The 17,500-nt window shown below is 46.4% G+C and overlaps 62 non-coding genes across 62 annotated transcripts in view; 27 read left to right on the top strand and 35 right to left on the bottom strand.

The window, feature by feature from the left end:
- Nucleotides 1-42, bottom strand: part of TRNAR-ACG (transfer RNA arginine (anticodon ACG)) — a 73-nt gene extending 31 nt beyond the window's left edge. The window contains exon 1 of the tRNA in view: nucleotides 1-42. This exon is cut by the window's left edge and continues 31 nt beyond it. This is a non-coding gene — a tRNA (tRNA-Arg).
- Nucleotides 43-473: 431 nt separating this feature from the next.
- Nucleotides 474-545, top strand: TRNAE-UUC (transfer RNA glutamic acid (anticodon UUC)). The gene has a single exon. It is a non-coding gene; the product is annotated as a tRNA-Glu (tRNA).
- Nucleotides 546-760: 215 nt separating this feature from the next.
- On the top strand, nucleotides 761-832 carry TRNAE-CUC (transfer RNA glutamic acid (anticodon CUC)). The gene has a single exon. It is a non-coding gene; the product is annotated as a tRNA-Glu (tRNA).
- Nucleotides 833-958: 126 nt separating this feature from the next.
- TRNAH-GUG (transfer RNA histidin (anticodon GUG)) lies at nucleotides 959-1,030 on the bottom strand. Its single transcript has one exon. It is a non-coding gene; the product is annotated as a tRNA-His (tRNA).
- Nucleotides 1,031-1,038: 8 nt separating this feature from the next.
- On the bottom strand, nucleotides 1,039-1,111 carry TRNAR-ACG (transfer RNA arginine (anticodon ACG)). The gene has a single exon. It is a non-coding gene; the product is annotated as a tRNA-Arg (tRNA).
- A 218-nt stretch (nucleotides 1,112-1,329) lies between these two features.
- On the bottom strand, nucleotides 1,330-1,402 carry TRNAM-CAU (transfer RNA methionine (anticodon CAU)). The gene has a single exon. It is a non-coding gene; the product is annotated as a tRNA-Met (tRNA).
- Nucleotides 1,403-1,542: 140 nt separating this feature from the next.
- On the top strand, nucleotides 1,543-1,614 carry TRNAE-UUC (transfer RNA glutamic acid (anticodon UUC)). Its single transcript has one exon. It is a non-coding gene; the product is annotated as a tRNA-Glu (tRNA).
- Nucleotides 1,615-1,829: 215 nt separating this feature from the next.
- On the top strand, nucleotides 1,830-1,901 carry TRNAE-CUC (transfer RNA glutamic acid (anticodon CUC)). Its single transcript has one exon. It is a non-coding gene; the product is annotated as a tRNA-Glu (tRNA).
- A 126-nt stretch (nucleotides 1,902-2,027) lies between these two features.
- TRNAH-GUG (transfer RNA histidin (anticodon GUG)) lies at nucleotides 2,028-2,099 on the bottom strand. The gene has a single exon. It is a non-coding gene; the product is annotated as a tRNA-His (tRNA).
- Nucleotides 2,100-2,107: 8 nt separating this feature from the next.
- On the bottom strand, nucleotides 2,108-2,180 carry TRNAR-ACG (transfer RNA arginine (anticodon ACG)). The gene has a single exon. It is a non-coding gene; the product is annotated as a tRNA-Arg (tRNA).
- Nucleotides 2,181-2,398: 218 nt separating this feature from the next.
- TRNAM-CAU (transfer RNA methionine (anticodon CAU)) lies at nucleotides 2,399-2,471 on the bottom strand. The gene has a single exon. It is a non-coding gene; the product is annotated as a tRNA-Met (tRNA).
- Nucleotides 2,472-2,898: 427 nt separating this feature from the next.
- TRNAE-CUC (transfer RNA glutamic acid (anticodon CUC)) lies at nucleotides 2,899-2,970 on the top strand. Its single transcript has one exon. It is a non-coding gene; the product is annotated as a tRNA-Glu (tRNA).
- A 126-nt stretch (nucleotides 2,971-3,096) lies between these two features.
- TRNAH-GUG (transfer RNA histidin (anticodon GUG)) lies at nucleotides 3,097-3,168 on the bottom strand. The gene has a single exon. It is a non-coding gene; the product is annotated as a tRNA-His (tRNA).
- Nucleotides 3,169-3,176: 8 nt separating this feature from the next.
- Nucleotides 3,177-3,249, bottom strand: TRNAR-ACG (transfer RNA arginine (anticodon ACG)). Its single transcript has one exon. It is a non-coding gene; the product is annotated as a tRNA-Arg (tRNA).
- Nucleotides 3,250-3,467: 218 nt separating this feature from the next.
- Nucleotides 3,468-3,540, bottom strand: TRNAM-CAU (transfer RNA methionine (anticodon CAU)). Its single transcript has one exon. It is a non-coding gene; the product is annotated as a tRNA-Met (tRNA).
- Nucleotides 3,541-3,680: 140 nt separating this feature from the next.
- Nucleotides 3,681-3,752, top strand: TRNAE-UUC (transfer RNA glutamic acid (anticodon UUC)). The gene has a single exon. It is a non-coding gene; the product is annotated as a tRNA-Glu (tRNA).
- Nucleotides 3,753-3,967: 215 nt separating this feature from the next.
- On the top strand, nucleotides 3,968-4,039 carry TRNAE-CUC (transfer RNA glutamic acid (anticodon CUC)). The gene has a single exon. It is a non-coding gene; the product is annotated as a tRNA-Glu (tRNA).
- Nucleotides 4,040-4,165: 126 nt separating this feature from the next.
- TRNAH-GUG (transfer RNA histidin (anticodon GUG)) lies at nucleotides 4,166-4,237 on the bottom strand. The gene has a single exon. It is a non-coding gene; the product is annotated as a tRNA-His (tRNA).
- An 8-nt stretch (nucleotides 4,238-4,245) lies between these two features.
- On the bottom strand, nucleotides 4,246-4,318 carry TRNAR-ACG (transfer RNA arginine (anticodon ACG)). Its single transcript has one exon. It is a non-coding gene; the product is annotated as a tRNA-Arg (tRNA).
- Nucleotides 4,319-4,749: 431 nt separating this feature from the next.
- TRNAE-UUC (transfer RNA glutamic acid (anticodon UUC)) lies at nucleotides 4,750-4,821 on the top strand. The gene has a single exon. It is a non-coding gene; the product is annotated as a tRNA-Glu (tRNA).
- Nucleotides 4,822-5,036: 215 nt separating this feature from the next.
- Nucleotides 5,037-5,108, top strand: TRNAE-CUC (transfer RNA glutamic acid (anticodon CUC)). The gene has a single exon. It is a non-coding gene; the product is annotated as a tRNA-Glu (tRNA).
- A 126-nt stretch (nucleotides 5,109-5,234) lies between these two features.
- TRNAH-GUG (transfer RNA histidin (anticodon GUG)) lies at nucleotides 5,235-5,306 on the bottom strand. Its single transcript has one exon. It is a non-coding gene; the product is annotated as a tRNA-His (tRNA).
- Nucleotides 5,307-5,314: 8 nt separating this feature from the next.
- On the bottom strand, nucleotides 5,315-5,387 carry TRNAR-ACG (transfer RNA arginine (anticodon ACG)). Its single transcript has one exon. It is a non-coding gene; the product is annotated as a tRNA-Arg (tRNA).
- Nucleotides 5,388-5,605: 218 nt separating this feature from the next.
- Nucleotides 5,606-5,678, bottom strand: TRNAM-CAU (transfer RNA methionine (anticodon CAU)). The gene has a single exon. It is a non-coding gene; the product is annotated as a tRNA-Met (tRNA).
- Nucleotides 5,679-5,818: 140 nt separating this feature from the next.
- Nucleotides 5,819-5,890, top strand: TRNAE-UUC (transfer RNA glutamic acid (anticodon UUC)). Its single transcript has one exon. It is a non-coding gene; the product is annotated as a tRNA-Glu (tRNA).
- Nucleotides 5,891-6,303: 413 nt separating this feature from the next.
- On the bottom strand, nucleotides 6,304-6,375 carry TRNAH-GUG (transfer RNA histidin (anticodon GUG)). The gene has a single exon. It is a non-coding gene; the product is annotated as a tRNA-His (tRNA).
- Nucleotides 6,376-6,383: 8 nt separating this feature from the next.
- TRNAR-ACG (transfer RNA arginine (anticodon ACG)) lies at nucleotides 6,384-6,456 on the bottom strand. Its single transcript has one exon. It is a non-coding gene; the product is annotated as a tRNA-Arg (tRNA).
- Nucleotides 6,457-6,889: 433 nt separating this feature from the next.
- Nucleotides 6,890-6,961, top strand: TRNAE-UUC (transfer RNA glutamic acid (anticodon UUC)). The gene has a single exon. It is a non-coding gene; the product is annotated as a tRNA-Glu (tRNA).
- Nucleotides 6,962-7,176: 215 nt separating this feature from the next.
- Nucleotides 7,177-7,248, top strand: TRNAE-CUC (transfer RNA glutamic acid (anticodon CUC)). Its single transcript has one exon. It is a non-coding gene; the product is annotated as a tRNA-Glu (tRNA).
- Nucleotides 7,249-7,454: 206 nt separating this feature from the next.
- TRNAR-ACG (transfer RNA arginine (anticodon ACG)) lies at nucleotides 7,455-7,527 on the bottom strand. The gene has a single exon. It is a non-coding gene; the product is annotated as a tRNA-Arg (tRNA).
- A 218-nt stretch (nucleotides 7,528-7,745) lies between these two features.
- Nucleotides 7,746-7,818, bottom strand: TRNAM-CAU (transfer RNA methionine (anticodon CAU)). Its single transcript has one exon. It is a non-coding gene; the product is annotated as a tRNA-Met (tRNA).
- Nucleotides 7,819-7,963: 145 nt separating this feature from the next.
- On the top strand, nucleotides 7,964-8,035 carry TRNAE-UUC (transfer RNA glutamic acid (anticodon UUC)). The gene has a single exon. It is a non-coding gene; the product is annotated as a tRNA-Glu (tRNA).
- A 215-nt stretch (nucleotides 8,036-8,250) lies between these two features.
- On the top strand, nucleotides 8,251-8,322 carry TRNAE-CUC (transfer RNA glutamic acid (anticodon CUC)). The gene has a single exon. It is a non-coding gene; the product is annotated as a tRNA-Glu (tRNA).
- Nucleotides 8,323-8,448: 126 nt separating this feature from the next.
- On the bottom strand, nucleotides 8,449-8,520 carry TRNAH-GUG (transfer RNA histidin (anticodon GUG)). The gene has a single exon. It is a non-coding gene; the product is annotated as a tRNA-His (tRNA).
- An 8-nt stretch (nucleotides 8,521-8,528) lies between these two features.
- Nucleotides 8,529-8,601, bottom strand: TRNAR-ACG (transfer RNA arginine (anticodon ACG)). Its single transcript has one exon. It is a non-coding gene; the product is annotated as a tRNA-Arg (tRNA).
- A 433-nt stretch (nucleotides 8,602-9,034) lies between these two features.
- Nucleotides 9,035-9,106, top strand: TRNAE-UUC (transfer RNA glutamic acid (anticodon UUC)). Its single transcript has one exon. It is a non-coding gene; the product is annotated as a tRNA-Glu (tRNA).
- Nucleotides 9,107-9,321: 215 nt separating this feature from the next.
- TRNAE-CUC (transfer RNA glutamic acid (anticodon CUC)) lies at nucleotides 9,322-9,393 on the top strand. The gene has a single exon. It is a non-coding gene; the product is annotated as a tRNA-Glu (tRNA).
- A 126-nt stretch (nucleotides 9,394-9,519) lies between these two features.
- On the bottom strand, nucleotides 9,520-9,591 carry TRNAH-GUG (transfer RNA histidin (anticodon GUG)). The gene has a single exon. It is a non-coding gene; the product is annotated as a tRNA-His (tRNA).
- Nucleotides 9,592-9,599: 8 nt separating this feature from the next.
- On the bottom strand, nucleotides 9,600-9,672 carry TRNAR-ACG (transfer RNA arginine (anticodon ACG)). The gene has a single exon. It is a non-coding gene; the product is annotated as a tRNA-Arg (tRNA).
- A 443-nt stretch (nucleotides 9,673-10,115) lies between these two features.
- On the top strand, nucleotides 10,116-10,187 carry TRNAE-UUC (transfer RNA glutamic acid (anticodon UUC)). The gene has a single exon. It is a non-coding gene; the product is annotated as a tRNA-Glu (tRNA).
- Nucleotides 10,188-10,402: 215 nt separating this feature from the next.
- On the top strand, nucleotides 10,403-10,474 carry TRNAE-CUC (transfer RNA glutamic acid (anticodon CUC)). Its single transcript has one exon. It is a non-coding gene; the product is annotated as a tRNA-Glu (tRNA).
- Nucleotides 10,475-10,600: 126 nt separating this feature from the next.
- On the bottom strand, nucleotides 10,601-10,672 carry TRNAH-GUG (transfer RNA histidin (anticodon GUG)). Its single transcript has one exon. It is a non-coding gene; the product is annotated as a tRNA-His (tRNA).
- An 8-nt stretch (nucleotides 10,673-10,680) lies between these two features.
- TRNAR-ACG (transfer RNA arginine (anticodon ACG)) lies at nucleotides 10,681-10,753 on the bottom strand. The gene has a single exon. It is a non-coding gene; the product is annotated as a tRNA-Arg (tRNA).
- Nucleotides 10,754-11,186: 433 nt separating this feature from the next.
- TRNAE-UUC (transfer RNA glutamic acid (anticodon UUC)) lies at nucleotides 11,187-11,258 on the top strand. The gene has a single exon. It is a non-coding gene; the product is annotated as a tRNA-Glu (tRNA).
- A 215-nt stretch (nucleotides 11,259-11,473) lies between these two features.
- On the top strand, nucleotides 11,474-11,545 carry TRNAE-CUC (transfer RNA glutamic acid (anticodon CUC)). The gene has a single exon. It is a non-coding gene; the product is annotated as a tRNA-Glu (tRNA).
- A 126-nt stretch (nucleotides 11,546-11,671) lies between these two features.
- On the bottom strand, nucleotides 11,672-11,743 carry TRNAH-GUG (transfer RNA histidin (anticodon GUG)). Its single transcript has one exon. It is a non-coding gene; the product is annotated as a tRNA-His (tRNA).
- Nucleotides 11,744-11,751: 8 nt separating this feature from the next.
- TRNAR-ACG (transfer RNA arginine (anticodon ACG)) lies at nucleotides 11,752-11,824 on the bottom strand. Its single transcript has one exon. It is a non-coding gene; the product is annotated as a tRNA-Arg (tRNA).
- Nucleotides 11,825-12,543: 719 nt separating this feature from the next.
- On the top strand, nucleotides 12,544-12,615 carry TRNAE-CUC (transfer RNA glutamic acid (anticodon CUC)). The gene has a single exon. It is a non-coding gene; the product is annotated as a tRNA-Glu (tRNA).
- Nucleotides 12,616-12,821: 206 nt separating this feature from the next.
- Nucleotides 12,822-12,894, bottom strand: TRNAH-AUG (transfer RNA histidin (anticodon AUG)). The gene has a single exon. It is a non-coding gene; the product is annotated as a tRNA-His (tRNA).
- Nucleotides 12,895-13,326: 432 nt separating this feature from the next.
- TRNAE-UUC (transfer RNA glutamic acid (anticodon UUC)) lies at nucleotides 13,327-13,398 on the top strand. The gene has a single exon. It is a non-coding gene; the product is annotated as a tRNA-Glu (tRNA).
- A 413-nt stretch (nucleotides 13,399-13,811) lies between these two features.
- Nucleotides 13,812-13,883, bottom strand: TRNAH-GUG (transfer RNA histidin (anticodon GUG)). Its single transcript has one exon. It is a non-coding gene; the product is annotated as a tRNA-His (tRNA).
- Nucleotides 13,884-14,689: 806 nt separating this feature from the next.
- TRNAE-CUC (transfer RNA glutamic acid (anticodon CUC)) lies at nucleotides 14,690-14,761 on the top strand. Its single transcript has one exon. It is a non-coding gene; the product is annotated as a tRNA-Glu (tRNA).
- Nucleotides 14,762-14,887: 126 nt separating this feature from the next.
- Nucleotides 14,888-14,959, bottom strand: TRNAH-GUG (transfer RNA histidin (anticodon GUG)). Its single transcript has one exon. It is a non-coding gene; the product is annotated as a tRNA-His (tRNA).
- Nucleotides 14,960-14,967: 8 nt separating this feature from the next.
- On the bottom strand, nucleotides 14,968-15,040 carry TRNAR-ACG (transfer RNA arginine (anticodon ACG)). The gene has a single exon. It is a non-coding gene; the product is annotated as a tRNA-Arg (tRNA).
- Nucleotides 15,041-15,258: 218 nt separating this feature from the next.
- TRNAM-CAU (transfer RNA methionine (anticodon CAU)) lies at nucleotides 15,259-15,331 on the bottom strand. Its single transcript has one exon. It is a non-coding gene; the product is annotated as a tRNA-Met (tRNA).
- Nucleotides 15,332-15,478: 147 nt separating this feature from the next.
- On the top strand, nucleotides 15,479-15,550 carry TRNAE-UUC (transfer RNA glutamic acid (anticodon UUC)). Its single transcript has one exon. It is a non-coding gene; the product is annotated as a tRNA-Glu (tRNA).
- Nucleotides 15,551-15,779: 229 nt separating this feature from the next.
- On the top strand, nucleotides 15,780-15,851 carry TRNAE-CUC (transfer RNA glutamic acid (anticodon CUC)). The gene has a single exon. It is a non-coding gene; the product is annotated as a tRNA-Glu (tRNA).
- Nucleotides 15,852-16,348: 497 nt separating this feature from the next.
- Nucleotides 16,349-16,421, bottom strand: TRNAM-CAU (transfer RNA methionine (anticodon CAU)). The gene has a single exon. It is a non-coding gene; the product is annotated as a tRNA-Met (tRNA).
- Nucleotides 16,422-16,563: 142 nt separating this feature from the next.
- Nucleotides 16,564-16,635, top strand: TRNAE-UUC (transfer RNA glutamic acid (anticodon UUC)). The gene has a single exon. It is a non-coding gene; the product is annotated as a tRNA-Glu (tRNA).
- Nucleotides 16,636-16,850: 215 nt separating this feature from the next.
- Nucleotides 16,851-16,922, top strand: TRNAE-CUC (transfer RNA glutamic acid (anticodon CUC)). The gene has a single exon. It is a non-coding gene; the product is annotated as a tRNA-Glu (tRNA).
- Nucleotides 16,923-17,048: 126 nt separating this feature from the next.
- Nucleotides 17,049-17,120, bottom strand: TRNAH-GUG (transfer RNA histidin (anticodon GUG)). Its single transcript has one exon. It is a non-coding gene; the product is annotated as a tRNA-His (tRNA).
- Nucleotides 17,121-17,419: 299 nt separating this feature from the next.
- Nucleotides 17,420-17,492, bottom strand: TRNAM-CAU (transfer RNA methionine (anticodon CAU)). Its single transcript has one exon. It is a non-coding gene; the product is annotated as a tRNA-Met (tRNA).
- Between the last annotated feature and the right edge of the window lie 8 nt (nucleotides 17,493-17,500).

Raw genomic sequence — 17,500 nt, 5'->3', positions numbered from 1 at the left:
CTGATCCGTAGTCAGACGCGTTATCCATTGCGCCACTGGCCCTGTGTGAGAGGTTGCCACTAATCATGCTCCCCATTTTGGACTTTTGCTACGCTCGCAGCCATATTCAAAGACCTCAACACGGTTGCTTTTAGCCCCTAGCCAAAACCCTTCTGCCTTGTTTGCTACCTTTCCATATTATCCAGTATCGTTTCGGTATTGAATGGCAAAGAGCAGTGCCTATCCAGTTAAGGCGGAGGGAAAAAACAAGGATAGATCCATGCCCCGTGTGAGGACCGAACTCACGACCTTCAGATTATGAGACTGACGCGCTACCTACTGCGCTAACGAGGCATCTTGCGTGTGATTGGTTGTTGCCGTCCAGAGATAAGATGGAATTCTGTAAGCACAAAACTTCTTTTTTTTTTTTTAATATGTACATGTATATATCTACATATATTGGAAAGTTTAAAGCAAGCTGTGAAAGCAACTTTTCCCATATGGTCTAGCGGTTAGGATTCCTGGTTTTCACCCAGGCGGCCCGGGTTCGACTCCCGGTATGGGAATGAGTGTTTTGCTAAGCTTGTGCCTGCATTCAAAGGCCTGCACCTTTCTTGCAGAATTAAGCGGCTTAGTTTGCAGATGCTCTTGGCAGCCAAAAATGCTGTGCTAACGAGGCCACTTGCAAGTGGTTGTTGATGCCATCCATGCTTAAAAATGAGTTTTCAAATCATGAAACTGATTTTTTTTCTACTTATTACTGAAAAAGGGTCTCAGCGGTTCCCATATGGTCTAGCGGTTAGGATTCCTGGTTCTCACCCAGGCGGCCCGGGTTCGACTCCCGGTATGGGAATGAGCATTTTCCTAAGCTTGCAACTACATCGAAAGACCCTCTGAATTAAGATAGCGCTCAAAAAGTTCATAAAAGTATCATTCAGGCTTGCCGTCTACAAGAGCACCTTTGCTTTTTCATCAAGAATGCCGTGACCCGGATTCGAACCGGGGTTGCTGCGGCCACAACGCAGAGTACTAACCACTATACGATCACGGCGACATTCACGAGCCAGGTAGGAGTCGAACCTACAATCTTCTGATCCGTAGTCAGACGCGTTATCCATTGCGCCACTGGCCCTGTGTGAGAGGTTGCCACTAATCATGCTCCCCATTTTGGACTTTTGCTACGCTCGCAGCCATATTCAAAGACCTCAACACGGTTGCTTTTAGCCCCTAGCCAAAACCCTTCTGCCTTGTTTGCTACCTTTCCATATTATCCAGTATCGTTTCGGTATTGAATGGCAAAGAGCAGTGCCTATCCAGTTAAGGCGGAGGGAAAAAACAAGGATAGATCCATGCCCCGTGTGAGGATCGAACTCACGACCTTCAGATTATGAGACTGACGCGCTACCTACTGCGCTAACGAGGCATCTTGCGTGTGATTGGTTGTTGCCGTCCAGAGATAAGATGGAATTCTGTAAGCACAAAACTTCTTTTTTTTTTTTTAATATGTACATGTATATATCTACATATATTGGAAAGTTTAAAGCAAGCTGTGAAAGCAACTTTTCCCATATGGTCTAGCGGTTAGGATTCCTGGTTTTCACCCAGGTGGCCCGGGTTCGACTCCCGGTATGGGAATGAGTGTTTTGCTAAGCTTGTGCCTGCATTCAAAGGCCTGCACCTTTCTTGCAGAATTAAGCGGCTTAGTTTGCAGATGCTCTTGGCAGCCAAAAATGCTGTGCTAACGAGGCCACTTGCAAGTGGTTGTTGATGCCATCCATGCTTAAAAATGAGTTTTCAAATCATGAAACTGATTTTTTTTCTACTTATTACTGAAAAAGGGTCTCAGCGGTTCCCATATGGTCTAGCGGTTAGGATTCCTGGTTCTCACCCAGGCGGCCCGGGTTCGACTCCCGGTATGGGAATGAGCATTTTCCTAAGCTTGCAACTACATCGAAAGACCCTCTGAATTAAGATAGCGCTCAAAAAGTTCATAAAAGTATCATTCAGGCTTGCCGTCTACAAGAGCACCTTTGCTTTTTCATCAAGAATGCCGTGACCCGGATTCGAACCGGGGTTGCTGCGGCCACAACGCAGAGTACTAACCACTATACGATCACGGCGACATTCACGAGCCAGGTAGGAGTCGAACCTACAATCTTCTGATCCGTAGTCAGACGCGTTATCCATTGCGCCACTGGCCCTGTGTGAGAGGTTGCCACTAATCATGCTCCCCATTTTGGACTTTTGCTACGCTCGCAGCCATATTCAAAGACCTCAACACGGTTGCTTTTAGCCCCTAGCCAAAACCCTTCTGCCTTGTTTGCTACCTTTCCATATTATCCAGTATCGTTTCGGTATTGAATGGCAAAGAGCAGTGCCTATCCAGTTAAGGCGGAGGGAAAAAACAAGGATAGATCCATGCCCCGTGTGAGGATCGAACTCACGACCTTCAGATTATGAGACTGACGCGCTACCTACTGCGCTAACGAGGCATCTTGCGTGTGATTGGTTGTTGCCGTCCAGAGATAAGATGGAATTCTGTAAGCACAAAACTTCTTTTTTTTTTTTTAATATGTACATGTATATATCTACATATATTGGAAAGTTTAAAGCAAGCTGTGAAAGCAACTTTTCCCATATGGTCTAGCGGTTAGGATTCCTGGTTTTCACCCAGGCGGCCCGGGTTCGACTCCCGGAATGGGAATGAGTGTTTTGCTAAGCTTGTGCCTGCATTCAAAGGCCTGCACCTTTCTTGCAGAATTAAGCGGCTTAGTTTGCAGATGCTCTTGGCAGCCAAAAATGCTGCGCTAACGAGGCCACTTGCAAGTGGTTGTTGATGCCATCCATGCTTAAAAATGAGTTTTCAAATCATGAAACTGATTTTTTTTCTACTTATTACTGAAAAAGGGTCTCAGCGGTTCCCATATGGTCTAGCGGTTAGGATTCCTGGTTCTCACCCAGGCGGCCCGGGTTCGACTCCCGGTATGGGAATGAGCATTTTACTAAGCTTGCAACTACATCGAAAGACCCTCTGAATTAAGATAGCGCTCAAAAAGTTCATAAAAGTATCATTCAGGCTTGCCGTCTACAAGAGCACCTTTGCTTTTTCATCAAGAATGCCGTGACCCGGATTCGAACCGGGGTTGCTGCGGCCACAACGCAGAGTACTAACCACTATACGATCACGGCGACATTCACGAGCCAGGTAGGAGTCGAACCTACAATCTTCTGATCCGTAGTCAGACGCGTTATCCATTGCGCCACTGGCCCTGTGTGAGAGGTTGCCACTAATCATGCTCCCCATTTTGGACTTTTGCTACGCTCGCAGCCATATTCAAAGACCTCAACACGGTTGCTTTTAGCCCCTAGCCAAAACCCTTCTGCCTTGTTTGCTACCTTTCCATATTATCCAGTATCGTTTCGGTATTGAATGGCAAAGAGCAGTGCCTATCCAGTTAAGGCGGAGGGAAAAAACAAGGATAGATCCATGCCCCGTGTGAGGATCGAACTCACGACCTTCAGATTATGAGACTGACGCGCTACCTACTGCGCTAACGAGGCATCTTGCGTGTGATTGGTTGTTGCCGTCCAGAGATAAGATGGAATTCTGTAAGCACAAAACTTCTTTTTTTTTTTTTAATATGTACATGTATATATCTACATATATTGGAAAGTTTAAAGCAAGCTGTGAAAGCAACTTTTCCCATATGGTCTAGCGGTTAGGATTCCTGGTTTTCACCCAGGTGGCCCGGGTTCGACTCCCGGTATGGGAATGAGTGTTTTGCTAAGCTTGTGCCTGCATTCAAAGGCCTGCACCTTTCTTGCAGAATTAAGCGGCTTAGTTTGCAGATGCTCTTGGCAGCCAAAAATGCTGTGCTAACGAGGCCACTTGCAAGTGGTTGTTGATGCCATCCATGCTTAAAAATGAGTTTTCAAATCATGAAACTGATTTTTTTTCTACTTATTACTGAAAAAGGGTCTCAGCGGTTCCCATATGGTCTAGCGGTTAGGATTCCTGGTTCTCACCCAGGCGGCCCGGGTTCGACTCCCGGTATGGGAATGAGCATTTTCCTAAGCTTGCAACTACATCGAAAGACCCTCTGAATTAAGATAGCGCTCAAAAAGTTCATAAAAGTATCATTCAGGCTTGCCGTCTACAAGAGCACCTTTGCTTTTTCATCAAGAATGCCGTGACCCGGATTCGAACCGGGGTTGCTGCGGCCACAACGCAGAGTACTAACCACTATACGATCACGGCGACATTCACGAGCCAGGTAGGAGTCGAACCTACAATCTTCTGATCCGTAGTCAGACGCGTTATCCATTGCGCCACTGGCCCTGTGTGAGAGGTTGCCACTAATCATGCTCCCCATTTTGGACTTTTGCTACGCTCGCAGCCATATTCAAAGACCTCAACACGGTTGCTTTTAGCCCCTAGCCAAAACCCTTCTGCCTTGTTTGCTACCTTTCCATATTATCCAGTATCGTTTCGGTATTGAATGGCAAAGAGCAGTGCCTATCCAGTTAAGGCGGAGGGAAAAAACAAGGATAGATCCATGCCCCGTGTGAGGACCGAACTCACGACCTTCAGATTATGAGACTGACGCGCTACCTACTGCGCTAACGAGGCATCTTGCGTGTGATTGGTTGTTGCCGTCCAGAGATAAGATGGAATTCTGTAAGCACAAAACTTCTTTTTTTTTTTTTAATATGTACATGTATATATCTACATATATTGGAAAGTTTAAAGCAAGCTGTGAAAGCAACTTTTCCCATATGGTCTAGCGGTTAGGATTCCTGGTTTTCACCCAGGCGGCCCGGGTTCGACTCCCGGTATGGGAATGAGTGTTTTGCTAAGCTTGTGCCTGCATTCAAAGGCCTGCACCTTTCTTGCAGAATTAAGCGGCTTAGTTTGCAGATGCTCTTGGCAGCCAAAAATGCTGTGCTAACGAGGCCACTTGCAAGTGGTTGTTGATGCCATCCATGCTTAAAAATGAGTTTTCAAATCATGAAACTGATTTTTTTTCTACTTATTACTGAAAAAGGGTCTCAGCGGTTCCCATATGGTCTAGCGGTTAGGATTCCTGGTTCTCACCCAGGCGGCCCGGGTTCGACTCCCGGTATGGGAATGAGCATTTTCCTAAGCTTGCAACTACATCGAAAGACCCTCTGAATTAAGATAGCGCTCAAAAAGTTCATAAAAGTATCATTCAGGCTTGCCGTCTACAAGAGCACCTTTGCTTTTTCATCAAGAATGCCGTGACCCGGATTCGAACCGGGGTTGCTGCGGCCACAACGCAGAGTACTAACCACTATACGATCACGGCGACATTCACGAGCCAGGTAGGAGTCGAACCTACAATCTTCTGATCCGTAGTCAGACGCGTTATCCATTGCGCCACTGGCCCTGTGTGAGAGGTTGCCACTAATCATGCTCCCCATTTTGGACTTTTGCTACGCTCGCAGCCATATTCAAAGACCTCAACACGGTTGCTTTTAGCCCCTAGCCAAAACCCTTCTGCCTTGTTTGCTACCTTTCCATATTATCCAGTATCGTTTCGGTATTGAATGGCAAAGAGCAGTGCCTATCCAGTTAAGGCGGAGGGAAAAAACAAGGATAGATCCATGCCCCGTGTGAGGATCGAACTCACGACCTTCAGATTATGAGACTGACGCGCTACCTACTGCGCTAACGAGGCATCTTGCGTGTGATTGGTTGTTGCCGTCCAGAGATAAGATGGAATTCTGTAAGCACAAAACTTCTTTTTTTTTTTTTAATATGTACATGTATATATCTACATATATTGGAAAGTTTAAAGCAAGCTGTGAAAGCAACTTTTCCCATATGGTCTAGCGGTTAGGATTCCTGGTTTTCACCCAGGCGGCCCGGGTTCGACTCCCGGTATGGGAATGAGTGCTTTGCTAAGCTTGTGCCTGCATTCAAAGGCCTGCACCTTTCTTGCAGAATTAAGCGGCTTAGTTTGCAGATGCTCTTGGCAGCCAAAAATGCTGCGCTAACGAGGCCACTTGCAAGTGGTTGTTGATGCCATCCATGCTTAAAAATGAGTTTTCAAATCATGAAACTGATTTTTTTTCTACTTATTACTGAAAAAGGGTCTCAGCGGTTCCCATATGGTCTAGCGGTTAGGATTCCTGGTTCTCACCCAGGCGGCCCGGGTTCGACTCCTGGTATGGGAATGAGCATTTTCCTAAGCTTGCAACTACATCGAAAGACCCTCTGAATTAAGATAGCGCTCAAAAAGTTCATAAAAGTATCATTCAGGCTTGCCGTCTACAAGAGCACCTTTGCTTTTTCATCAAGAATGCCGTGACCCGGATTCGAACCGGGGTTGCTGCGGCCACAACGCAGAGTACTAACCACTATACGATCACGGCGACATTCACGAGCCAGGTAGGAGTCGAACCTACAATCTTCTGATCCGTAGTCAGACGCGTTATCCATTGCGCCACTGGCCCTGTGTGAGAGGTTGCCACTAATCATGCTCCCCATTTTGGACTTTTGCTACGCTCGCAGCCATATTCAAAGACCTCAACACGGTTGCTTTTAGCCCCTAGCCAAAACCCTTCTGCCTTGTTTGCTACCTTTCCATATTATCCAGTATCGTTTCGGTATTGAATGGCAAAGAGCAGTGCCTATCCAGTTAAGGCGGAGGGAAAAAACAAGGATAGATCCATGCCCCGTGTGAGGATCGAACTCACGACCTTCAGATTATGAGACTGACGCGCTACCTACTGCGCTAGCGAGGCATCTTGCGTGTGATTGGTTGTTGCCGTCCAGAGATAAGATGGAATTCTGTAAGCACAAAACTTCTTTTTTTTTTTTTTTAATATGTACATGTATATATCTACATATATTGGAAAGTTTAAAGCAAGCTGTGAAAGCAACTTTTCCCATATGGTCTAGCGGTTAGGATTCCTGGTTTTCACCCAGGCGGCCCGGGTTCGACTCCCGGTATGGGAATGAGTGTTTTGCTAAGCTTGTGCCTGCATTCAAAGGCCTGCACCTTTCTTGCAGAATTAAGCGGCTTAGTTTGCAGATGCTCTTGGCAGCCAAAAATGCTGCGCTAACGAGGCCACTTGCAAGTGGTTGTTGATGCCATCCATGCTTAAAAATGAGTTTTCAAATCATGAAACTGATTTTTTTTCTACTTATTACTGAAAAAGGGTCTCAGCGGTTCCCATATGGTCTAGCGGTTAGGATTCCTGGTTCTCACCCAGGCGGCCCGGGTTCGACTCCCGGTATGGGAATGAGCATTTTCCTAAGCTTGCAACTACATCGAAAGACCCTCTGAATTAAGATAGCGCTCAAAAAGTTCATAAAAGTATCATTCAGGCTTGCCGTCTACAAGAGCACCTTTGCTTTTTCATCAAGAATGCCGTGAACCGGATTCGAACCGGGGTTGCTGCGGCCACAACGCAGAGTACTAACCACTATACGATCACGGCGACATTCACGAGCCAGGTAGGAGTCGAACCTACAATCTTCTGATCCGTAGTCAGACGCGTTATCCATTGCGCCACTGGCCCTGTGTGAGAGGTTGCCACTAATCATGCTCCCCATTTTGGACTTTTGCTACGCTCGCAGCCATATTCAAAGACCTCAACACGGTTGCTTTTAGCCCCTAGCCAAAACCCTTCTGCCTTGTTTGCTACCTTTCCATATTATCCAGTATCGTTTCGGTATTGAATGGCAAAGAGCAGTGCCTATCCAGTTAAGGCGGAGGGAAAAAACAAGGATAGATCCATGCCCCGTGTGAGGATCGAACTCACGACCTTCAGATTATGAGACTGACGCGCTACCTACTGCGCTAACGAGGCATCTTGCGTGTGATTGGTTGTTGCCGTCCAGAGATAAGATGGAATTCTGTAAGCACAAAACTTCTTTTTTTTTTTTTTTTTTAATATGTACATGTATATATCTACATATATTGGAAAGTTTAAAGCAAGCTGTGAAAGCAACTTTTCCCATATGGTCTAGCGGTTAGGATTCCTGGTTTTCACCCAGGCGGCCCGGGTTCGACTCCCGGTATGGGAATGAGTGCTTTGCTAAGCTTGTGCCTGCATTCAAAGGCCTGCACCTTTCTTGCAGAATTAAGCGGCTTAGTTTGCAGATGCTCTTGGCAGCCAAAAATGCTGCGCTAACGAGGCCACTTGCAAGTGGTTGTTGATGCCATCCATGCTTAAAAATGAGTTTTCAAATCATGAAACTGATTTTTTTTCTACTTATTACTGAAAAAGGGTCTCAGCGGTTCCCATATGGTCTAGCGGTTAGGATTCCTGGTTCTCACCCAGGCGGCCCGGGTTCGACTCCCGGTATGGGAATGAGCATTTTCCTAAGCTTGCAACTACATCGAAAGACCCTCTGAATTAAGATAGCGCTCAAAAAGTTCATAAAAGTATCATTCAGGCTTGCCGTCTACAAGAGCACCTTTGCTTTTTCATCAAGAATGCCGTGACCCGGATTCGAACCGGGGTTGCTGCGGCCACAACGCAGAGTACTAACCACTATACGATCACGGCGACATTCACGAGCCAGGTAGGAGTCGAACCTACAATCTTCTGATCCGTAGTCAGACGCGTTATCCATTGCGCCACTGGCCCTGTGTGAGAGGTTGCCACTAATCATGCTCCCCATTTTGGACTTTTGCTACGCTCGCAGCCATATTCAAAGACCTCAACACGGTTGCTTTTAGCCCCTAGCCAAAACCCTTCTGCCTTGTTTGCTACCTTTCCATATTATCCAGTATCGTTTCGGTATTGAATGGCAAAGAGCAGTGCCTATCCAGTTAAGGCGGAGGGAAAAAACAAGGATAGATCCATGCCCCGTGTGAGGATCGAACTCACGACCTTCAGATTATGAGACTGACGCGCTACCTACTGCGCTAGCGAGGCATCTTGCGTGTGATTGGTTGTTGCCGTCCAGAGATAAGATGGAATTCTGTAAGCACAAAACTTCTTTTTTTTTTTTTTTAATATGTACATGTATATATCTACATATATTGGAAAGTTTAAAGCAAGCTGTGAAAGCAACTTTTCCCATATGGTCTAGCGGTTAGGATTCCTGGTTTTCACCCAGGCGGCCCGGGTTCGACTCCCGGTATGGGAATGAGTGTTTTGCTAAGCTTGTGCCTGCATTCAAAGGCCTGCACCTTTCTTGCAGAATTAAGCGGCTTAGTTTGCAGATGCTCTTGGCAGCCAAAAATGCTGCGCTAACGAGGCCACTTGCAAGTGGTTGTTGATGCCATCCATGCTTAAAAATGAGTTTTCAAATCATGAAACTGATTTTTTTTCTACTTATTACTGAAAAAGGGTCTCAGCGGTTCCCATATGGTCTAGCGGTTAGGATTCCTGGTTCTCACCCAGGCGGCCCGGGTTCGACTCCCGGTATGGGAATGAGCATTTTCCTAAGCTTGCAACTACATCGAAAGACCCTCTGAATTAAGATAGCGCTCAAAAAGTTCATAAAAGTATCATTCAGGCTTGCCGTCTACAAGAGCACCTTTGCTTTTTCATCAAGAATGCCGTGACCCGGATTCGAACCGGGGTTGCTGCGGCCACAACGCAGAGTACTAACCACTATACGATCACGGCGACATTCACGAGCCAGGTAGGAGTCGAACCTACAATCTTCTGATCCGTAGTCAGACGCGTTATCCATTGCGCCACTGGCCCTGTGTGAGAGGTTGCCACTAATCATGCTCCCCATTTTGGACTTTTGCTACGCTCGCAGCCATATTCAAAGACCTCAACACGGTTGCTTTTAGCCCCTAGCCAAAACCCTTCTGCCTTGTTTGCTACCTTTCCATATTATCCAGTATCGTTTCGGTATTGAATGGCAAAGAGCAGTGCCTATCCAGTTAAGGCGGAGGGAAAAAACAAGGATAGATCCATGCCCCGTGTGAGGATTGAACTCACGACCTTCAGATTATGAGACTGACGCGCTACCTACTGCGCTAACGAGGCATCTTGCGTGTGATTGGTTGTTGCCGTCCAGAGATAAGATGGAATTCTGTAAGCACAAAACTTCTTTTTTTTTTTTTTTTTTTTTTTTTAATATGTACATGTATATATCTACATATATTGGAAAGTTTAAAGCAAGCTGTGAAAGCAACTTTTCCCATATGGTCTAGCGGTTAGGATTCCTGGTTTTCACCCAGGCGGCCCGGGTTCGACTCCCGGTATGGGAATGAGTGTTTTGCTAAGCTTGTGCCTGCATTCAAAGGCCTGCACCTTTCTTGCAGAATTAAGCGGCTTAGTTTGCAGATGCTCTTGGCAGCCAAAAATGCTGCGCTAACGAGGCCACTTGCAAGTGGTTGTTGATGCCATCCATGCTTAAAAATGAGTTTTCAAATCATGAAACTGATTTTTTTTCTACTTATTACTGAAAAAGGGTCTCAGCGGTTCCCATATGGTCTAGCGGTTAGGATTCCTGGTTCTCACCCAGGCGGCCCGGGTTCGACTCCCGGTATGGGAATGAGCATTTTCCTAAGCTTGCAACTACATCGAAAGACCCTCTGAATTAAGATAGCGCTCAAAAAGTTCATAAAAGTATCATTCAGGCTTGCCGTCTACAAGAGCACCTTTGCTTTTTCATCAAGAATGCCGTGACCCGGATTCGAACCGGGGTTGCTGCGGCCACAACGCAGAGTACTAACCACTATACGATCACGGCGACATTCACGAGCCAGGTAGGAGTCGAACCTACAATCTTCTGATCCGTAGTCAGACGCGTTATCCATTGCGCCACTGGCCCTGTGTGAGAGGTTGCCACTAATCATGCTCCCCATTTTGGACTTTTGCTACGCTCGCAGCCATATTCAAAGACCTCAACACGGTTGCTTTTAGCCCCTAGCCAAAACCCTTCTGCCTTGTTTGCTACCTTTCCATATTATCCAGTATCGTTTCGGTATTGAATGGCAAAGAGCAGTGCCTATCCAGTTAAGGCGGAGGGAAAAAACAAGCATAGATCCATGCCCCGTGTGAGGATCGAACGCACGACCTTCAGATTATGAGACTGACGCGCTACCTACTGCGCTAACGAGGCATCTTGCGTGTGATTGGTTGTTGCCGTCCAGAGATAAGATGGAATTCTGTAAGCACAAAACTTCTTTTTTTTTTTTTTTAATATGTACATGTATATATCTACATATATTGGAAAGTTTAAAGCAAGCTGTGAAGGCAACTTTTCCCATATGGTCTAGCGGTTAGGATTCCTGGTTTTCACCCAGGCGGCCCGGGTTCGACTCCCGGTATGGGAATGAGTGTTTTGCTAAGCTTGTGCCTGCATTCAAAGGCCTGCACCTTTCTTGCAGAATTAAGCGGCTTAGTTTGCAGATGCTCTTGGCAGCCAAAAATGCTGCGCTAACGAGGCCACTTGCAAGTGGTTGTTGATGCCATCCATGCTTAAAAATGAGTTTTCAAATCATGAAACTGATTTTTTTTCTACTTATTACTGAAAAAGGGTCTCAGCGGTTCCCATATGGTCTAGCGGTTAGGATTCCTGGTTCTCACCCAGGCGGCCCGGGTTCGACTCCCGGTATGGGAATGAGCATTTTCCTAAGCTTGCAACTACATCGAAAGACCCTCTGAATTAAGATAGCGCTCAAAAAGTTCATAAAAGTATCATTCAGGCTTGCCGTCTACAAGAGCACCTTTGCTTTTTCATCAAGAATGCCGTGACCCGGATTCGAACCGGGGTTGCTGCGGCCACAACGCAGAGTACTAACCACTATACGATCACGGCGACATTCACGAGCCAGGTAGGAGTCGAACCTACAATCTTCTGATCCGTAGTCAGACGCGTTATCCATTGCGCCACTGGCCCTGTGTGAGAGGTTGCCACTAATCATGCTCCCCATTTTGGACTTTTGCTACGCTCGCAGCCATATTCAAAGACCTCAACACGGTTGCTTTTAGCCCCTAGCCAAAACCCTTCTGCCTTGTTTGCTACCTTTCCATATTATCCAGTATCGTTTCGGTATTGAATGGCAAAGAGCAGTGCCTATCCAGTTAAGGCGGAGGGAAAAAACAAGGATAGATCCATGCCCCGTGTGAGGATTGAACTCACGACCTTCAGATTATGAGACTGACGCGCTACCTACTGCGCTAACGAGGCATCTTGCGTGTGATTGGTTGTTGCCGTCCAGAGATAAGATGGAATTCTGTAAGCACAAAACTTCTTTTTTTTTTTTTTAATATGTACATGTATATATCTACATATATTGGAAAGTTTAAAGCAAGCTGTGAAAGCAACTTTTCCCATATGGTCTAGCGGTTAGGATTCCTGGTTTTCACCCAGGCCGCCCGGGTTCGACTCCCGGTATGGGAATGAGTGTTTTGCTAAGCTTGTGCCTGCATTCAAAGGCCTGCACCTTTCTTGCAGAATTAAGCGGCTTAGTTTGCAGATGCTCTTGGCAGCCAAAAATGCTGCGCTAACGAGGCCACTTGCAAGTGGTTGTTGATGCCATCCATGCTTAAAAATGAGTTTTCAAATCATGAAACTGATTTTTTTTCTACTTATTACTGAAAAAGGGTCTCAGCGGTTCCCATATGGTCTAGCGGTTAGGATTCCTGGTTCTCACCCAGGCGGCCCGGGTTCGACTCCCGGTATGGGAATGAGCATTTTCCTAAGCTTGCAACTACATCGAAAGACCCTCTGAATTAAGATAGCGCTCAAAAAGTTCATAAAAGTATCATTCAGGCTTGCCGTCTACAAGAGCACCTTTGCTTTTTCATCAAGAATGCCGTGACCCGGATTCGAACCGGGGTTGCGGCGGCCACAACGCAGAGTACTAACCACTATACGATCACGGCGACATTCACGAGCCAGGTAGGAGTCGAACCTACAATCTTCTGATCCATAGTCAGACGCGTTATCCATTGCGCCACTGGCCCTGTGTGAGAGGTTGCCACTAATCATGCTCCCCATTTTGGACTTTTGCTACGCTCGCAGCCATATTCAAAGACCTCAACACGGTTGCTTTTAGCCCCTAGCCAAAACCCTTCTGCCTTGTTTGCTACCTTTCCATATTATCCAGTATCGTTTCGGTATTGAATGGCAAAGAGCAGTGCCTATCCAGTTAAGGCGGAGGGAAAAAACAAGGATAGATCCATGCCCCGTGTGAGGATTGAACTCACGACCTTCAGATTATGAGACTGACGCGCTACCTACTGCGCTAACGAGGCATCTTGCGTGTGATTGGTTGTTGCCGTCCAGAGATAAGATGGAATTCTGTAAGCACAAAACTTCTTTTTTTTTTTTTTAATATGTACATGTATATATCTACATATATTGGAAAGTTTAAAGCAAGCTGTGAAAGCAACTTTTCCCATATGGTCTAGCGGTTAGGATTCCTGGTTTTCACCCAGGCGGCCCGGGTTCGACTCCCGGTATGGGAATGAGTGTTTTGCTAAGCTTGTGCCTGCATTCAAAGGCCTGCACCTTTCTTGCAGAATTAAGCGGCTTAGTTTGCAGATGCTCTTGGCAGCCAAAAATGCTGCGCTAACGAGGCCACTTGCAAGTGGTTGTTGATGCCATCCATGCTTAAAAATGAGTTTTCAAATCATGAAACTGATTTTTTTTCTACTTATTACTGAAAAAGGGTCTCAGCGGTTCCCATATGGTCTAGCGGTTAGGATTCCTGGTTCTCACCCAGGCGGCCCGGGTTTGACTCCCGGTATGGGAATGAGCATTTTCCTAAGCTTGCAACTACATCGAAAGACCCTCTGAATTAAGATAGCGCTCAAAAAGTTCATAAAAGTATCATTCAGGCTTGCCGTCTACAAGAGCACCTTTGCTTTTTCATCAAGAATGCCGTGACCCGGATTCGAACCGGGGTTGCTGCGGCCACAACGCAGAGTACTAACCACTATACGATCACGGCGACATTCACGAGCCAGGTAGGAGTCGAACCTACAAACTTCTGATCCGTAGTCAGACGCGTTATCCATTGCGCCACTGGCCCTGTGTGAGAGGTTGCCACTAATCATGCTCCCCATTTTGGACTTTTGCTACGCTCGCAGCCATATTCAAAGACCTCAACACGGTTGCTTTTAGCCCCTAGCCAAAACCCTTCTGCCTTGTTTGCTACCTTTCCATATTATCCAGTATCGTTTCGGTATTGAATGGCAAAGAGCAGTGCCTATCCAGTTAAGGCGGAGGGAAAAAACAAGGATAGATCCATGCCCCGTGTGAGGATCGAACTCACGACCTTCAGATTATGAGACTGACTCGCTACCTACTGCGCTAACGAGGCATCTTGCGTGTGATTGGTTGTTGCCGTCCAGAGATAAGATGGAATTCTGTAAGCACAAAACTTCTTTTTTTTTTTTTTTTTTTTAATATGTACATGTATATATCTACATATATTGGAAAGTTTAAAGCAAGCTGTGAAAGCAACTTTTCCCATATGGTCTAGCGGTTAGGATTCCTGGTTTTCACCCAGGCGGCCCGGGTTCGACTCCCGGAATGGGAATGAGTGTTTTGCTAAGCTTGTGCCTGCATTCAAAGGCCTGCACCTTTCTTGCAGAATTAAGCGGCTTAGTTTGCAGATGCTCTTGGCAGCCAAAAATGCTGCGCTAACGAGGCCACTTGCAAGTGGTTGTTGATGCCATCCATGCTTAAAAATGAGTTTTCAAATCATGAAACTGATTTTTTTTCTACTTATTACTGAAAAAGGGTCTCAGCGGTTCCCATATGGTCTAGCGGTTAGGATTCCTGGTTCTCACCCAGGCGGCCCGGGTTCGACTCCCGGTATGGGAATGAGCATTTTCCTAAGCTTGCAACTACATCGAAAGACCCTCTGAATTAAGATAGCGCTCAAAAAGTTCATAAAAGTATCATTCAGGCTTGCCGTCTACAAGAGCACCTTTGCTTTTTCATCAAGAATGCCGTGACCCGGATTCGAACCGGGGTTGCTGCGGCCACAACGCAGAGTACTAACCACTATACGATCACGGCGACATTCACGAGCCAGGTAGGAGTCGAACCTACAATCTTCTGATCCGTAGTCAGACGCGTTATCCATTGCGCCACTGGCCCTGTGTGAGAGGTTGCCACTAATCATGCTCCCCATTTTGGACTTTTGCTACGCTCGCAGCCATATTCAAAGACCTCAACACGGTTGCTTTTAGCCCCTAGCCAAAACCCTTCTGCCTTGTTTGCTACCTTTCCATATTATCCAGTATCGTTTCGGTATTGAATGGCAAAGAGCAGTGCCTATCCAGTTAAGGCGGAGGGAAAAAACAAGGATAGATCCATGCCCCGTGTGAGGATCGAACTCACGACCTTCAGATTATGAGACTGACGCGCTACCTACTGCGCTAACGAGGCATCTTGCGTGTGATTGGTTGTTGCCGTCCAGAGATAAGATGGAATTCTGTAAGCACAAAACTTCTTTTTTTTTTTTTTTTTTTTAATATGTACATGTATATATCTACATATATTGGAAAGTTTAAAGCAAGCTGTGAAAGCAACTTTTCCCATATGGTCTAGCGGTTAGGATTCCTGGTTTTCACCCAGGCGGCCCGGGTTCGACTCCCGGTATGGGAATGAGTGTTTTGCTAAGCTTGTGCCTGCATTCAAAGGCCTGCATTCAAAGGCCTGCACCTTTCTTGCAGAATTAAGCGGCTTAGTTTGCAGATGCTCTTGGCAGCCAAAAATGCTGCGCTAACGAGGCCACTTGCAAGTGGTTGTTGATGCCATCCATGCTTAAAAATGAGTTTTCAAATCATGAAACTGATTTTTTTTCTACTTATTACTGAAAAAGGGTCTCAGCGGTTCCCATATGGTCTAGCGGTTAGGATTCCTGGTTCTCACCCAGGCGGCCCGGGTTCGACTCCCGGTATGGGAATGAGCATTTTCCTAAGCTTGCAACTACATCGAAAGACCCTCTGAATTAAGATAGCGCTCAAAAAGTTCATAAAAGTATCATTCAGGCTTGCCGTCTACAAGAACACCTTTGCTTTTTCATCAAGAATGCCGTGACCCGGATTCAAACCGGGGTTGCTGCGGCCACAACGCAGAGTACTAACCACTATACGATCACGGCGACATTCACGAGCCAGGTAAGAGTCGAACCTACAATCTTCTGATCCGTAGTCAGACGCGTTATCCATTGCGCCACTGGCCCTGTGTGAGAGGTTGCCACTAATCATGCTCCCCATTTTGGACTTTTGCTACGCTCGCAGCCATATTCAAAGACCTCAACACGGTTGCTTTTAGCCCCTAGCCAAAACCCTTCTGCCTTGTTTGCTACCTTTCCATATTATCCAGTATCGTTTCGGTATTGAATGGCAAAGAGCAGTGCCTATCCAGTTAAGGCGGAGGGAAAAAACAAGGATAGAGCCATGCCCCGTGTGAGGATCGAACTCACGACCTTCAGATTATGAGACTGACGCGCTACCTACTGCGCTAACGAGGCATCTTGCGTGTGATTGGTTGTTGCCGTCCAGAGATAAGATGGAATTCTGTAAGCACAAAACTTCTTTTTTTTTTTTTTTAATATGTACATGTATATATCTACATATACTGGAAAGTTTAAAGCAAGCTGTGAAAGCAACTTTTCCCATATGGTCTAGCGGTTAGGATTCCTGGTTTTCACCCAGGCGGCCCGGGTTCGACTCCCGGTATGGGAATGAGTGTTTTGCTAAGCTTGTGCCTGCATTCAAAGGCCTGCACCTTTCTTGCAGAATTAAGCGGCTTAGTTTGCAGATGCTCTTGGCAGCCAAAAATGCTGCGCTAACGAGGCCACTTGCAAGTGGTTGTTGATGCCATCCATGCTTAAAAATGAGTTTTCAAATCATGAAACTGATTTTTTTTCTACTTATTACTGAAAAAGGGTCTCAGCGGTTCCCATATGGTCTAGCGGTTAGGATTCCTGGTTCTCACCCAGGCGGCCCGGGTTCGACTCCCGGTATGGGAATGAGCATTTTCCTAAGCTTGCAACTACATCGAAAGACCCTCTGAATTAAGATAGCGCTCAAAAAGTTCATAAAAGTATCATTCAGGCTTGCCGTCTACAAGAGCACCTTTGCTTTTTCATCAAGAATGCCGTGACCCGGATTCGAACCGGGGTTGCTGCGGCCACAACGCAGAGTACTAACCACTATACGATCACGGCGACATTCACGAGCCAGGTAGGAGTCGAACCTATAATCTTCTGATCCGTAGTCAGACGCGTTATCCATTGCGCCACTGGCCCTGTGTGAGAGGTTGCCACTAATCATGCTCCCCATTTTGGACTTTTGCTACGCTCGCAGCCATATTCAAAGACCTCAACACGGTTGCTTTTAGCCCCTAGCCAAAACCCTTCTGCCTTGTTTGCTACCTTTCCATATTATCCAGTATCGTTTCGGTATTGAATGGCAAAGAGCAGTGCCTATCCAGTTAAGGCGGAGGGAAAAAACAAGGATAGATCCATGCCCCGTGTGAGGATCGAACTCACGACCTTCAGATTATGAGACTGACGCGCTACCTACTGCGCTAACGAGGCATCTTGCG

This window comes from Eleutherodactylus coqui, chromosome 2 (genome assembly GCF_035609145.1).
Source record: "Eleutherodactylus coqui strain aEleCoq1 chromosome 2, aEleCoq1.hap1, whole genome shotgun sequence".
NCBI lineage: Eukaryota > Metazoa > Chordata > Amphibia > Anura > Eleutherodactylidae > Eleutherodactylus > Eleutherodactylus coqui.
The sequence above is the reverse complement of the archived record's forward strand: the minus strand, read 5'-3'. Positions and strand labels throughout refer to the sequence as shown.